The sequence below is a fragment of the Taudactylus pleione genome, unplaced genomic scaffold, assembly GCF_031769625.1.
Source record: "Taudactylus pleione unplaced genomic scaffold, aTauple2 ptg000251l, whole genome shotgun sequence".
Lineage (NCBI taxonomy): Eukaryota > Metazoa > Chordata > Amphibia > Anura > Myobatrachidae > Taudactylus > Taudactylus pleione.
Genome location: NW_028284653.1, coordinates 3,339,955 through 3,354,490, shown reverse-complemented (window position 1 = coordinate 3,354,490; position 14,536 = coordinate 3,339,955). Strand labels below are relative to the sequence as shown.

At 40.6% G+C, this 14,536-nt stretch overlaps 1 protein-coding gene across 1 annotated transcript in view; it reads left to right on the top strand.

The window, feature by feature from the left end:
- The window catches only part of SLC2A13 (solute carrier family 2 member 13), a 217,530-nt gene that overhangs the window by 893 nt on the left and 202,101 nt on the right, over positions 1-14,536 (top strand). The window lies entirely within an intron of this gene.

The window sequence follows — 14,536 nt, the reverse complement described above, 5'->3', positions numbered from 1 at the left end:
GCATTGTATGTGTCAGTGTGGGTATAGAGGGGGTACCCCCGCCCATGTAGGTGTGATGCTCCCCCAGGCTGCAATATATTTAGCGATTACATTGCACTTTCTAGTAGCTACTGATTATTACTGCGCTTAAATGAAGGGGCATTCAACTAAGGGACCAGCTTAACATGTCACATTACTGTACACATTAGTACAATCTAATTATAGTGCTTTAAATTCAAGAACCTAGCTATAAGCACGCTTTTACAAAGTCATTTTAGTAAGTTTTAAATATTTTTAAAGCAGCAAGAGAGGGTGCTGGGTAACACTTTATTTTACTTTTTAATATGAAGCTGCTTGTGACAGGTGCTGATCCTTTCTTTATAGTTTCAATAACTCGCTTGCTTTCGTCAAAACATCAGCAAGCCACGCACATAGGCTCCAGGAGTGTGACGGTATAGGTGTACTAGGAGAGCTGTGTTACTGGAACCTTATTTTTGTCCCCAGCCATTGATCTATTTATAGTACATTTACTAGTTTCTATGAGTTAGTGTATTTCTTAGTTTTATACACACATTTTTAGTACATTTTGTTCAGTCTCCTAACCCTTTTCAGTAATATTAAATGATTCTGCCAGGGACCCTTGTAGAGTGCAGACGAAGTGATCATTTTTGTCATATACATCAATAAAGCTATTGCCAGCTGATAAGAGTTTAGAGCAACAGTAAAGCTTTCCTGTAACTGTTTCTCAGAATAGAGACCATCTAGTATTGTAGTTGCTAGGAAACAAGGTGACTTCCAGCATCCTATTTCCCTAGCATCTTCATGTGCTGGTGTCTCCTCATTCAGTATGCAGGGGGATATATCCTGACTAGATCCTGCTCCAACAACACATCCAAGCCAACATTACAAATATATTTTTCCAAGAACATTTTCCATTTTTGCTCCCTAGATCATTAACTTTTAACATTTATTAAATCTATATTTTGTGTAGGAATCTGTTTCAGGAGCAGCTTTACAGATTTTGGCAACCTAGAGCTGTAACAAGGTAGCTTTTATGAACTGGTTTGGAATTCTAGCATTTTCATAAAAGAAGAATTCAATAGCTTTATCAAAGCTTGGAGAGAGAGGAATTACCAACCAATCAGCTCCTAACTGTCACTTTGCAGACTGTCTTTGATAAATGACAGTTAGGAACTGATTGGTTGGTACTTTCTACCCATTTTATTTCTATCCAGGCTTTGATAAATAGTCCCAAGGTGTACCATAACTGTATTTAATACATGAGTTATGGCATATTGATTCTTAAAGACAGACAGGATTATTGCTTCCATAAATTTACAATGAAAACCAAGGTTTGTGATCTGTTGTTTGTCTGGCCATAAAACCCACTCCATACTCACTTTTAGGTTCAAAATAAAATAAACATAGGAACCTATACTAACTCAACCCAATTGATTATGGTGTATAAGTCTCCATGGGCGGTATTCAATTGTTTAGCTAATCGCGCCCATAGAGGTTCGTGTTTAGTCGCATAAAACTGCTACTCCCGACCAAAGTGCTGGGTGTGCCTGCAGCTGATCGTGCCCGACAGGGTCAACAATTGAATAGCTCCGTCGTGCGTGAAGGGGGTAGAAACAATTGAATACTGCCCCATTATGGGAAAATAAGCTATAACTAGGATTCTTTTTATTGCAGCATTTTAAAATTTACTTAACAGTGTAATTTGACCAAAACATATTGTCATGAAATTTAAGCGATACTTGACTTCCTTGGTGATGCTAGCTGGAGAGGTAAGTGTTAACTTACAGTTTTTGCAAATGTATAGGTGCGTCAGTCATATAGATTGTTTGAAAAATGTAATATACATAAACTAAATTTATTTTAAAGTTTTATTTATTAAAGCATTTCTTAATGTTGTTAATCTTATTGCTGCAATCGTAAAATGGTGATAACAGAATATGTAGGAATGGGATTGAAATACCGGCGGCTCAACAACCGCCGGTTCAAATCCCGACACTGAGAGTCCATCAGTGAGAGATCCCAACGGTGTTGGAAAGTACCCTAACCCTCCCCCCCCCTAACTCTCCCCCAGGGGTGCCTAACCCTAATCTCCCCCTAGGGGTGCCTAACCCTAACCTCCCCCTAGGGGTGCCTAAACCTAACCCTCCCTGCACCCTAAACCTAACTTTTCCCGGGGTGCTGCCTAACCCTAACCTTCCCCGGGGGGGTGTGGTGCCTAACCCTGTCTCCCCCGGGGGTCCCTAAAGCTAACCCCCTCCCCCCATCCCCGAGCTAAATGTTATACTTACCCGTCAACGGACGATCGGGATGACGGGGGTCGTCCTCCGGCATCGCGATTAAGATAGGCGTTGAAATGCCGATGCCTATCTTAAGTCCCTTGTCGGGCAGGTTCAGTCGCTATTTAGACCGGCGGCATTGCGTCCGCCAGTCTATTCACTACATCCCGAATAGGTACAAGTTCTGCTGTGGTAGTTAGTAAATAGGTTTCCCCCAGGAAAGAGCATGGAGAAACCTTTACGCGCGTATCATACCCGTACCCATGTTATGTAGGTAGAGAAAAAAGACTGTAACAGGCTTTTAGGCTTTTAATAAATCGGCCCCTATAAAAATTAGAGGGGGGAACTGTTCTGGGAATACCGGGACAATTGGGAGGTATATTTGACAAGCATTAATTATATACAACATGTTTTAGAAGATAAAGGATAATGTTTGAGCAAGGATTTGTATTGATTTTCATATGTACTTTCATGACTTGACTGTGTCACATCATTGGAAAGGCCTGAAATGGCTGATTTACACAGTGATTGATGTGAAAATGTGTAAGTGATGGTATAGAAATGTAAGTGAATAGAATTTGATATAGGTAATATTTCAAGTGAAGCAGTAGAAGTGGCATAACACGTATGGCATAATACTGAATACCATCCCATTTCCACCACTGGACATACTTTTATGTTATATTACAATATAATATATACAGGGACTTGTTCATGTTTATAGATTGTAAGCTTGCAAGCAGGGCCCTCTTACCTCTATGTCTGTCTGTTATTACCCTGTTTTGTTCTATCAATGTTTCCAATTGTAAAGCGCAACGGAATATGCTGCGCTATATAAGAAACTGTGAATAAATAAATAAATAAAATGTTTATATTGCATTGTCATCACGTGTTTTAAGAAGTTATCTATCTATCTATCTATCTATCTATCTATCTATCTATCTATCTATCTATGATAAGGGACACGCCTGTGTCTCTACATGATTTAGGCACAGGCATATAGAAATTTACTAGATGCCATGGTAATGAGTGTGTTCTCATTTATACTTCTTTTGTATTTGAAAATGTCTTGTGTATAGAGATTGAAAAACAAAGTGACTTTTATTTTTCAGTTGTGTATACAGTAATTATAAAGTAGATTAATATATGGAAAAGAGATGATATAAACAGTGCAATGTGTTCATACAAAGAAAGTAGGTGTTACATAAAGTGTGAATGGTGGCATACCAACATTTAAATAGTGATAACCCTACCTGTAATAGTACTATTACCACTGGAAGGCCTTTCCTGTGTGGCGTAACTAGAACTTTGTGGGCCCTATAGCAAAATATTTAGGCCCCACCCCAACTCAGATCTCAACCAGAGTATATACACATATTTACATGTATATACATGTATATATGTTTGTATATGTATATTAATAACGCCGGAATATGTGACCGTACATATTTCTTCAGCAATTCACGAGTATATGCATGCTTATGTCTTTCATTATTATTTTGCAATTAAGAGTACATAGAAATGATTCAGGATATATAGAAGTTGTAAGTCGCAGAGTACAGCATGTGTCGAATGGCCTCACGTCTAGAGACGAGGTCTATCCTCTTTCTAAAGTAGGCAGGTGTGTGTCTGAAGCAACAGTTTTAATTGTTTAATATTGTTTAATCTAAAGGTATAGGTGTTATTATGGAAATAGGTGTAAATTAGAACTGATGAAAACCATTTCTTCTCTAGCAAGACAGAATAATGGGTTAGTTTAATACGAACAGACTAGGAGACAGTAGGTCTCAGATCTGGCTAAACAACAAGGGAGCTAATCAGGATAACATTGGCCTATAAGCAGTCACCAGAATTTTGAGAACATATAAAGGAGATAATATGTTTTAATCATAACAAAACCTATAATCAGTGAAATGTTTAGTGCGCTTGAATATTGAATTAATTAATTAATATTCGTCATCTTAGAATATGTCAGGAGCAGAGAGGGAAAAAGTATAAAAGATTGATCAAATAGTGGAGGGGTCAGGCAGTCGGGTTGAGCAGGAGCAATCATAGGTCGAGAGAGTCCCGGGGCGCTGGGCTGTAAGTATAAACATGGCTGGCTGTCGCCTTGTGAGTCTATGCTAGGCATTGCAAATAATCATTTTGTCACTGCTGTTGAACTTATTGTTTTTTATGTTGTAAGTCTGCTTTGACAATAATACATGTATAATTAATTTGCTTTTAAGTAAAACATTGTCATTTATTTTAGAGTTGGTATTGGTGTGAATTATTTCATTTCTTCTTATAATAAGTAAGGTTTATAAATACTATCCAAAACACATTGCGTTATCAATATACAAAAAAAATGCGCTATTGAACAAACAAATATAAATAGATGACAACCAAAATGGTATAACGCTGCTCCTCTTGTGCGATCCTTGCCAGCCAATGGATCTAGAATGGAGATACAAACAACAGGACAAGAAGGTGCTGATAGTGTAGTAAATCAGAACTTCTTTGGTTTTAAGGTAAATATTGTGCGTACATTTAGTAAAAATACTCAAGCTTATCTCAATTGTGTGATCAAGACCCAGGGGCCTATTCATTAACACATAAAATTTAATGGAGGTAATTAGGTTTAGAACTCGCATGGAGTTCTACCTAATTACAGGAGGAATTCATCATTCCTCCTCTCCATAACTATCTCCATAACTATCTAACAGGTTTTGATTTACTAATGTATGGGGAGTGTGGAAATTAACACAGGGGGACTTAACCAGGAGATATCAGTGATATCTCCTGCGTTAAGATCCTTCATGAATACTAAAATAACGTTATTTAAGGAAAATGTCCTTTAAAAACGTTAATTTAGTGTTGATGAATAGGCCCCCCAAACTTCTTAAAGTCTCCGATTTAGGAATGCAGCCCAGCACCAAAACAAGATCAGAGAAAACTCATAGGGTAGTATATCAAAAATGGTATTTCTTCAATGGGTGTAAGCTTCAAAGACCGTGAGCAGGAACCTCGGTTGGGTGACTTACACTTGTTTGAAATGCGTTGGTTTTTATGTACATGTCCTTAATCCTTATTATTTTTGTTAAGTTTTGATATACTACTCTATGAATTTTCTCTGATCTTGTTTTGGTGCTGGGCTGCATTCCTAAATCGGAGACTTTAAGAAGTTTGGGTCTCGATTCATGACACCACCGGTTGAAGTGGAATTGAGATAAGCTTGAGTATTTGTACTAAATGTACGCACACAACTTACCTTAACATCAAACAGGTTTTGATTTACTACACTATCAGCGCCTTCTTGTCTTATTTATATATATATATATATATATATATATATATATATATCTTTATTATATGGCATATTATATTTATGAATAAGTTATCAGTTTTATGACAGCACAGTTTTTCACTCTCATCAGACAGTCACTGCCTGTGTCTCAAGGTGCCTACACACTTGGTGATGTGCTCATGATCCGACATCGTGTACGATATCTCTTGAACTCTCCCCGGCAGTAGTGGTCACAATTAGGTCTAAAAAGCTGCCAATTTTGATTCACGATTTCTCGATTTATCGTGCGACGTGTCGGAAGTCCAAATCGTGAGGTCGTGCACGATAGATCGTGAGTTTACCAAACAACACACGAGGATCTTCATGATTGGTTGGAAATTTAAATAATGGGCGGGGCTAGCTACGGGGGTATAAAAAGCAGGTGCCATTTTAACCCTGTGCACATTCTGCTCTGCTACTAGTGAGTCTAGGTGTATACCTGCTGAACCCTGTACATTGCTACTGTGCTCTGCTTTGTAATTGGCTTACCTTTTACAAAGTGTGTTCTACCTGCAAGTGTGTGCTGCCTGCATTCTATCCTGTTCCTGAATTCTGTGCTGATGCATCCCTATCAGTATAAAGTGTTGGTTGTCCAAGCTGGGGTCAAGGTGAGCCAGGAGAGGGCCCAAAGAAGGAGGAGAGGAGCATGCTGGACCAAGGAGTGGCTGCTGCAAAGGGATACTCATTCTCACATGTCTCTGCTGATGGAGATCAAGGAGAACAACCCGGAAGACTACCACAACTACCTGCGCATGGAGGACGCCACCTTCCAGGAGTTGCTGAGTATGGTGACCCCCACATCCGGAGACAGGACACAAGGCTGCGGAGGGCAATCCCTGCTGAAGAGAGGCTGGTGGTTACCCTGAGGTACCTGGCTACAGGAAGGTCTCTGAAAGACCTGAAGTTTGGGACCCTCATCTCCGATCAGTCCTTGGGCGTCATCATCCCGGAGACCTGCAAGGCTATCGTTGAAGTGCTGCAGTACCAGTATTGCAAGGTAAGAAACAAAAACACACACTACACATTTGTTTCTTGTGAAAGAAAGTATTATTTTTTTTTTTAACTCTTTATATAACTGTACTGTCAGTCAATAAGGCTGCATTAACAACACTGTGCCAACAACACTGCACAGTAATAAATAAAAAATGTTGGTGTTTTTTGATATATACATTTTAAACTATGCATATAAAAAGTAGAAAACTGCATTATCACCAAATTTTATAACTCCCAATAGCTAGGCTGCTGTATGCTATATGGTGGGTCAAATGCCAGATTGAACAGGCCAATACACACATGGCACATGTACAGATTGTGGCCCCGACTTCCATCAATCTGTACTTGTGCCATGTGTGTAGTGACCTTGTCCAATCAACAGCATCACCACCGTATAGCATACAGTACCTATTGGGAGTGATAAAAATTGGTGATAGTACAGGCAACAATAATACAAAAAAAATGCATTACATTTACGAATAATGGGGCAAATCAGCCTCTGCCTCCAGCAGAGCAGTGTAAATGTTTTGGCTTGTGGACGGGGTACTTGCTGGGGGAGTAGTATCCAACTGGTCTGGGGGGGCCCTCACAGAGGCGGTTGGGACAGGTGAGTACAGAAGATCGTCAGCTATTAATGTTGAACCATGTAAATGTGAATTTAGAGACCTGTTTAACAGCCTCTGGAAATCCTTCTTTGGTCGTCATTTTGCTCATAGCACTATTTATATGTGCCGTGAAGTCTGTTGTCAGGCCGTTTTTGGAGGATTCTTTCCGCCTGCTGCAGGAATATGTCCTCCTGCTCTGTGTATTGCAGCTGCTGCTTTCTCCCCTGCCTTTTTTTTTTCTTTGGGGAGGTGCAGAAGATGTTGGGGGGGTTGAATGGTTGCTGGGCATGGGGACAAGGTATCCACCTCGCTGTTCCCGATCAGACTGATGTCCGGAGTAGAGGACAAAGTCTGCTCTTGTGTGGGAGTCTATATAGGAAACAAAATGGAGAAAAAATATTATGTCCATGTTTTAACCCATTTTCAACTATTTCTATAGTTTCCAAATACCGTGGTGGAGTGGAAGAGCATCTCTGAAGAGTTTGAACATTGTTGGAATTTCCCTAACTGCGGAGGAGCCATCGATGGAAAACATATTCGCATCAACCCACCTGCCAACACCGGATCATATTACTGCAACTATAAATGCTGCTTCAGCATCGTTCTCATGGCAGTGGTAAATGCCAACTACGAATTTGTGTTTGTGGATGCTGGCAAGAATGGCCGTGCTTCGGATGGTGGGTCCTTCAAACAGACGGCATTCCACCAGAACTCACCAACAAAACCCTCAGCTTGCCGTCACTGGACGAGACAAAACATTGCCTAAATTACGTTTTTGTTGCAGACAAGGCTTTTGCTTTGCATGAACATGTGATGAAGCCATTTCCACAGAGGGGCCTGACCATAGAGAAGAGGCTCTACAACGATCGTCTATCCAAGGCACGGCGCATTGTGGAAAATGCGTTTGGAATACTGAGTAACCGCTACTGCATTTTCCACACCACAATAAACCTACGTGTGGACAAGATAGACTGGATCATGATGGTGTGCTGTGTGCTGCATAACTTTTTGCGAAGCAAAACACAACTGAGTCACAGCTAGACCAGAAGATGCAGGATATCCGGAGAAGATTGCACAGTTTACATCAGTGTCTGCACCTCCAATTCAAACAACATCGACAGCACGTGCCAGAGAAGTGAGTGCGGAGTATATGGCCTATTTCAACGGACCATGTGCGGTGCCATAGCAGGAGGACTGTCTGTGAGATAACTGACTAAAGTGGACATTTGGGATTAAAAAAAAAAAAGGTTTTGGTTTATGAAGTGTGTTGCAACTTACTTCTGCCGCCTCCTCTTCTCCCTCTCGCTCGGCCATCAGGACGACAGACTGGCGTTGTGGTTCCTGATCGCTGATGAAGCTTATCATGTTATAGTACCACAGCGTTGGATGATACAGGTCGTCTGTGCCTGCTCCAGACCGCTTGGAATCGTCCACTTTTTTTCTTTTCCTTTACATACACCATACGCAAGTTCTGGATTTTCTGGCGGACTGTTTTCAAGGTAGCTTCCGTTACAAACTTTTTTGTGTACTCCAAAAACACCTCCAAAGCTGCCAATTTTTGGGACTTATTAAGGTATTGTCTAAAGCTACTCTGCCATATACACTCTTTGGACTGCAGGATCTCCAGGAATCCAGTCGCAAATTCTCGCTCGCTATCCATATACATTCATAGGAAGAAGAAAAATATGGACATATACATATTTAGCTATAATTGTAAATGGTTGTGATTTTTAATGTGTGTTTTTTTTTTGTTTTTTTTTACAGCTTTTTAATATATTTGTTTATGCTGATGTAATATATTCTGTTTTTTAATATATTTGTTTATGGCGTTTAAATATATTTGGAGTGTTTTCATATTCTCTAGGTATTTATTAGGTGGGCAGTGAGTGGGTAGGTGGGTGACGCACATTGGTGGGCATGGGAGTTTAATGCATGGCCCAGCCACCGCCCGTCTCATATAGGCGGGTGGTGGCTGGTTCATGCATTTATAGGTGGATGGCACACATTGGTGGGCAGTGGGGTTGCAGTAGCAATACTCGCCAAAAGCAGGAATAGCAAACTTCAATTGTGCAATCGTGTCCTCCTCCTTCAATCCACGATGCTGCACAAGATGGCGATTTGGGCGTGTACAGGGTCCTGTCATTCAAATTCCATGACGTGCGATAGATCGTGAGTAAAAAGTACTCGCGGTCGGCACCACATTGTATCCTAGATTGTCAGATCTGCCCTACAGCACGGCCGATCTGAAGATGCGATGTATGACGAGTGGGGACGCGCATCGTAATCGTGAGTGGACACTCAAGATTTGGGCATATTTTACACTTTTTGTCATCGCGATTCGTCGAAATCTGCCAAATCGTGTAAAAAAAATCGGCAAGTGTAGGCACCTTCAGACTGTACTCACTGAAGCAGCCGCTGCCTTACTAACTGCTAATGCTGCTCCTGCACCACACAAGTCCCTTCAAGTCGTCCTTGCCCGCCGCTAGGAGAGGAGAGAGACTTGCAAGATCATGACATCATCATCTTGCGAGAAAGCTAGCTCTGCAGACTGCAGGGCATGGCAAGTGGAAGGACCGTGTCAGTGAGTGACACTACAGTCCACTTCGACACCCACACCCGCCAGTGGTGTAACTATAAATTTTACTCCCCCATGCCAAAAAGATTTCTGGTGCTCCTCCGCCGCCCAATACCCCTCCAAAGAAGACTATTATGCGCACTCCTGTGTGGTTTCGGAATACAGTAATACCCCTTACACAATATGCCACACTAATGCCCCTTATAACACATTGTGCCATGTCGTAATGCCCTTATAACCCATTATGCCACACTGTAACGACTTTATAGAACATTACATACCCACCCCTGGCAATGGTGTGGGTATGTAGGGTGCTGGCTCTCAGTAATATAGTTAATATGGGCTGGCTCTCAGTAGTAATAGTGTAATATGGGCACCAGCAGGGTTATAATCATAGCTGAAAAGCATTGCCTCCTGCAAGGTGAGGTGACCCTGGCATTGCGGAGGATGGGGGTACAGGGGGGAGCAGGAGGATGCTGGCAGCAGTTCTCAGTATATACAGTTGTAATAGTGCAGAACTGTCTCCATCAGGATAATAATTACAGCTGCCATTAATGTCTCCTGCAAGTTGAGGTGACCCCTGGCACTGTGGACGTGGGGAGGCGGGTGTCGGCAGCTGATCTTATTACTTTTGGAATGCCTTGTAACATATGGGACCCTCTCATCCTCCTCCCAGGACACAGAAGGGAACTGTGCAATCCAAATTGATATAAAGGCCTGTTACTGCTGCAATACTACAGGCCACATCGTTAGCCGAGTACTTCTTACATTTTGTGGGGCTTGGAGGGGAAGGCGGTGCTGGCACTGCCAAAGCTGTAGCAGGAAAACGGGCACACTCACTCTCACAGGCTCTGCTGCTGGGAGAGGCGGACACCCCTACCCACAACCCCACGGTGCATGGCCGGTCCTTAATAAACTTGTCCCGAAGTACCTGAGCAGCTGACATCAGTAAGGGTTAGCTGCCGGGCCCCATAGCAAGCGCAACCCTTGCACCATTTATAGTTAAGCCACTGTTGGCTGGTGTATATAGGGTCATATTGAACAGTAGAATGTGGACATGAAACTGCAAACAATATAATTTGGTATTATATGTGAAATCTTTAATAAACAGTATAAGGTACATGTACATTAAAAATATGAATAATCGTATATAAACTTAGACTCAAATGGTATCTCTCTCCTGGTCAAAGGACCCCACTGTCTCCTCTTCCCTTAGGAACAGCAGTAATTCAAAGGGACCTCTGATAGACTGCAGGGTAATTCTGAAAGACTGTACCATTGTAACGGCACCCTAAATCTCCCCAACTTTACCCCTAGATGATGTATTTTAGTTTGTGTATTTTAATATGCACTCTTATGATGCTACAATTTCACTGGAATCACTTTTAATTAAATTGCCCCTTAGATGTCCTATAAAGTTGTGAAAGGATTTGTACATAGTACAGATGTGTCCTCATACATCTACCCTCAATACGCCATGCAGTGCGACTTGCCTGGCGTGAGTGAGCTGCCAAGTTCCGTAATATTCTGCTAGCGTCGGGTGTCTTTTTTTTTTTTTTTTTTTTTTTTTCTTTCTTGCACAAAAATGCATCTAAGTAGCAATGTGATGTAGCCAAGACTCATCAGCAGACTGCTGATTAATTTGATATGTGACACTTGTATATCTCTTTGCACATGAGTTTGTATATAAACCACAACAGAACTTGTAACTAAAAAAGCTGCACCTGCTACATTTTATCACTTTGTATACAGATTCAGAGACTCAGTCACACTCAGATATACAAGTGTTGCATATCAAATTTATTGGCACAAATCGTTAAAAAAAGATGCCCGGAGCTAGCAGAGTGTCATGGGACCTGGCGCGCCAAGAGGGGCTTTTTAACGCGACTGTAGCAAAGAAGTATAAGGGCACATCTGTAGTGCTGTTTATTCCAGCAAAAAGAAAGGCTTATACTTTGTTCTCAATTACTAACATGTATCAATGCTGCCCTGCAGCATTTTTGTTAACAAAGTCCTTAATAAGTGTTCCCAAAGAACTCCTTTGTATTATTACTGAGCTTTAATGATTCTCAATGCTGCAGTCTGTTTCAATTGGCACATAGCGAGCACTTGTCAGTGTGCCTGTCCAATTGCTGTTGTGTTTTTTTTTTTTTTTTTAATTACTAAGACTCAAGGGTATATTTACTAAAGTGAGAGTTTTTAGAAGTGGAGATGTTGCCCCTAGCAACCAATCAGATTCTAGCTATTATCTTCTAGAAGGTGCTAGTTAAATGTTAGGTCGAATATGATTGGTTGCTATGGGCATCATCTCCACTTCTAAAAACCTCTCACTTTAGTAAATATACCCTTCAGTGTTAAACTGCATTTAGTACAATTTTAATGCTTTTTGTAACCTAATACGTGTACATTTTGTAACAGTTGTGTGAGGCCTAAGAAACTGAGAATCAGCCAAAGCAGGGGTTGGGGCTGAATGGGGATTATTTATTAAAGCTTTGACCAATAGAAATGATACATATTAAACCTGGTAGAACACCTTTTTAAACATTTGGAGAATTGGCTTATGCTGGCTGCACTCTAGTAGTTAAATTCTTAATAGAAGATTTATGTGCTCTTGTTTAGGCATTAATCTAAGATGTTTGTTTTGTAAGGGCCTAATTCAGCAAGAATCGCTATTCTGCTAATACGCACGGTATGCAGTTGCTAATATCAGCGTTGAAATGCAAATGTTTGCAATCGCATTGTGATCACAGCCTAACCTAAGGATGCCCACGTCCCCTTTCTCACATCTGTATACTAGGACAACACAGCGAAACAATCTGTAACTTCGGACCCATACGCACAGTTAAGGCAGGTCAGACCTCACTCAGGAATTGTTAACTTCACCGCACGCAATGAGACCTCAGGAGGCGTCTAGTATCGCAGTGGCTAATTTATGCATGCCCATGCAACGACGTTGAAACGCACTGGCACGCCTGCATTCTCCTGACCACCCCTCTCCCTCCGTCATCACCCACAAATGACACTTCCTGTCAATCACTCTGCTTTGAGTCTGCATAGCGTCTGCAAACTCTGTTCCCATCGCAATTGCTAGTTTGTGCACATGCAATGCGAGTTGATCGATTACGTACGTATTAGCAACTGCGTTCCTTGCTGAATCAGGCCATAAGACTGTTGGGTTCCTGGTTGCATATCCTGTTTCTTGTTAACTGCTGATACAATTGGTTAGAAATGATGCTCCGTTTAACAGCTTAAATGGAGCAGCGTTTGCACACCAAGGGATTGCTAAGCACTACCCTGGCTTTCTAGTCTATTTTGGTAAATGCATTTGGTCAATAAAATAGTAAAACTATTCAACTTTACCGAATGGGCAAAATTCAATTAGCTATTAGCTATTAGTTCTGTACTGTGAAGTCTTAAACTGACCACACATCTAAAGATTATCTGTCCAACCAGCCAACTAGTTGATTGGTTGGAATGAAAATCTGGTAAGGTAGGAAAGCAAATGACAATCAGCAATTTGCTCCCAAATGCCGGAAATTGGTCAAAAACTGTTGTTTGAACAAATTGTTTAGATCACACATTTAACAAACTTGTCTGAACGACCATTTTCATAGCTAGTTGGACAGATAATATTTAGATGTGTGGCCAGCTTAATGGCTAATTTTGTGCACATATTGCAGGATTTTTAGTAGAAAAATTTGAATAACATGCGCAAATCATTTTAGAAACAGCAAGTCTTCGGCATTGTCGCAAATTCTCTGTGCGAGTAATATAATAAATTAATTTATCTATAAACAACGGAGCATTGATTGCTATATCGTATTGTTCTGTCATCTCACAATATTATAATTTCTGTTTTGTAAGTTCTCTGTGTGCCACATATGTGAAGTGACTGAAAGTGAGGGGAAATCATGCTGAACCCCAAAAAAGTTGTAAATATGATAGCAAGACCGTACACAGGCTATTAATGACCATAGGCAAAGCATTGGAGCCTTTTAAAAGGAGTCAAATAATTGGTATTTACAAACTTTAAAAATGTAGGATAAATGATAGCCAGCAATTATATTTCAGCAAATGAATGTTTAAAATAATTTTGTGTTTGTATACATGTCTAAAATATTGGGAAAAGAGCCCTGTAGCTTTCATCTGCAACTTCAAAAATCCAATTTCTTGGCAATACAAGCCCTCCACATACATTTTTCGCACCATTAGACCAATTTTTCTGCTATTTATAGAAAACATGAGTCCTTATTGGCCATTTTAGATTTAAAAAAAACTCTACAAATATTTTTATTCAATGGTAGGAGGGGTATTCCAGAGGTAGAGCTCAGTATATTAGGTCGACCTTTATAATGTCGATATGGTTATAATTTTGTCAGTGAACATGTTGCCTGTGCAAACATGTGACCGTTTGCCAATACAAGTCTCTTTTTTTTTTTTTTCCTGTTTACATGCTAAGATGAATACAGTAATGAACATTATGTGTATCAGTTTCCTCCAGGAAACAAAAATTGTCACTCACTGGTTTTTGAGTGAAAAAAGGCATTTATATTCCATTTGATACATACATTTCAATTTAGCGCATATACACCAGAGAACATCTCTGGATACAATCCTCATGCAAGGCTTAGGTCAAAGTTTCAGGGCTTGCTTGCACTTTTCAGGACCACATATTGCAGTTAAACATAATAAGACATGTAAAACTGACTTCAATTAAATAGTGTGTCAGTCAAATGTTTACTGTGCCAGTCATGCCGGTAGT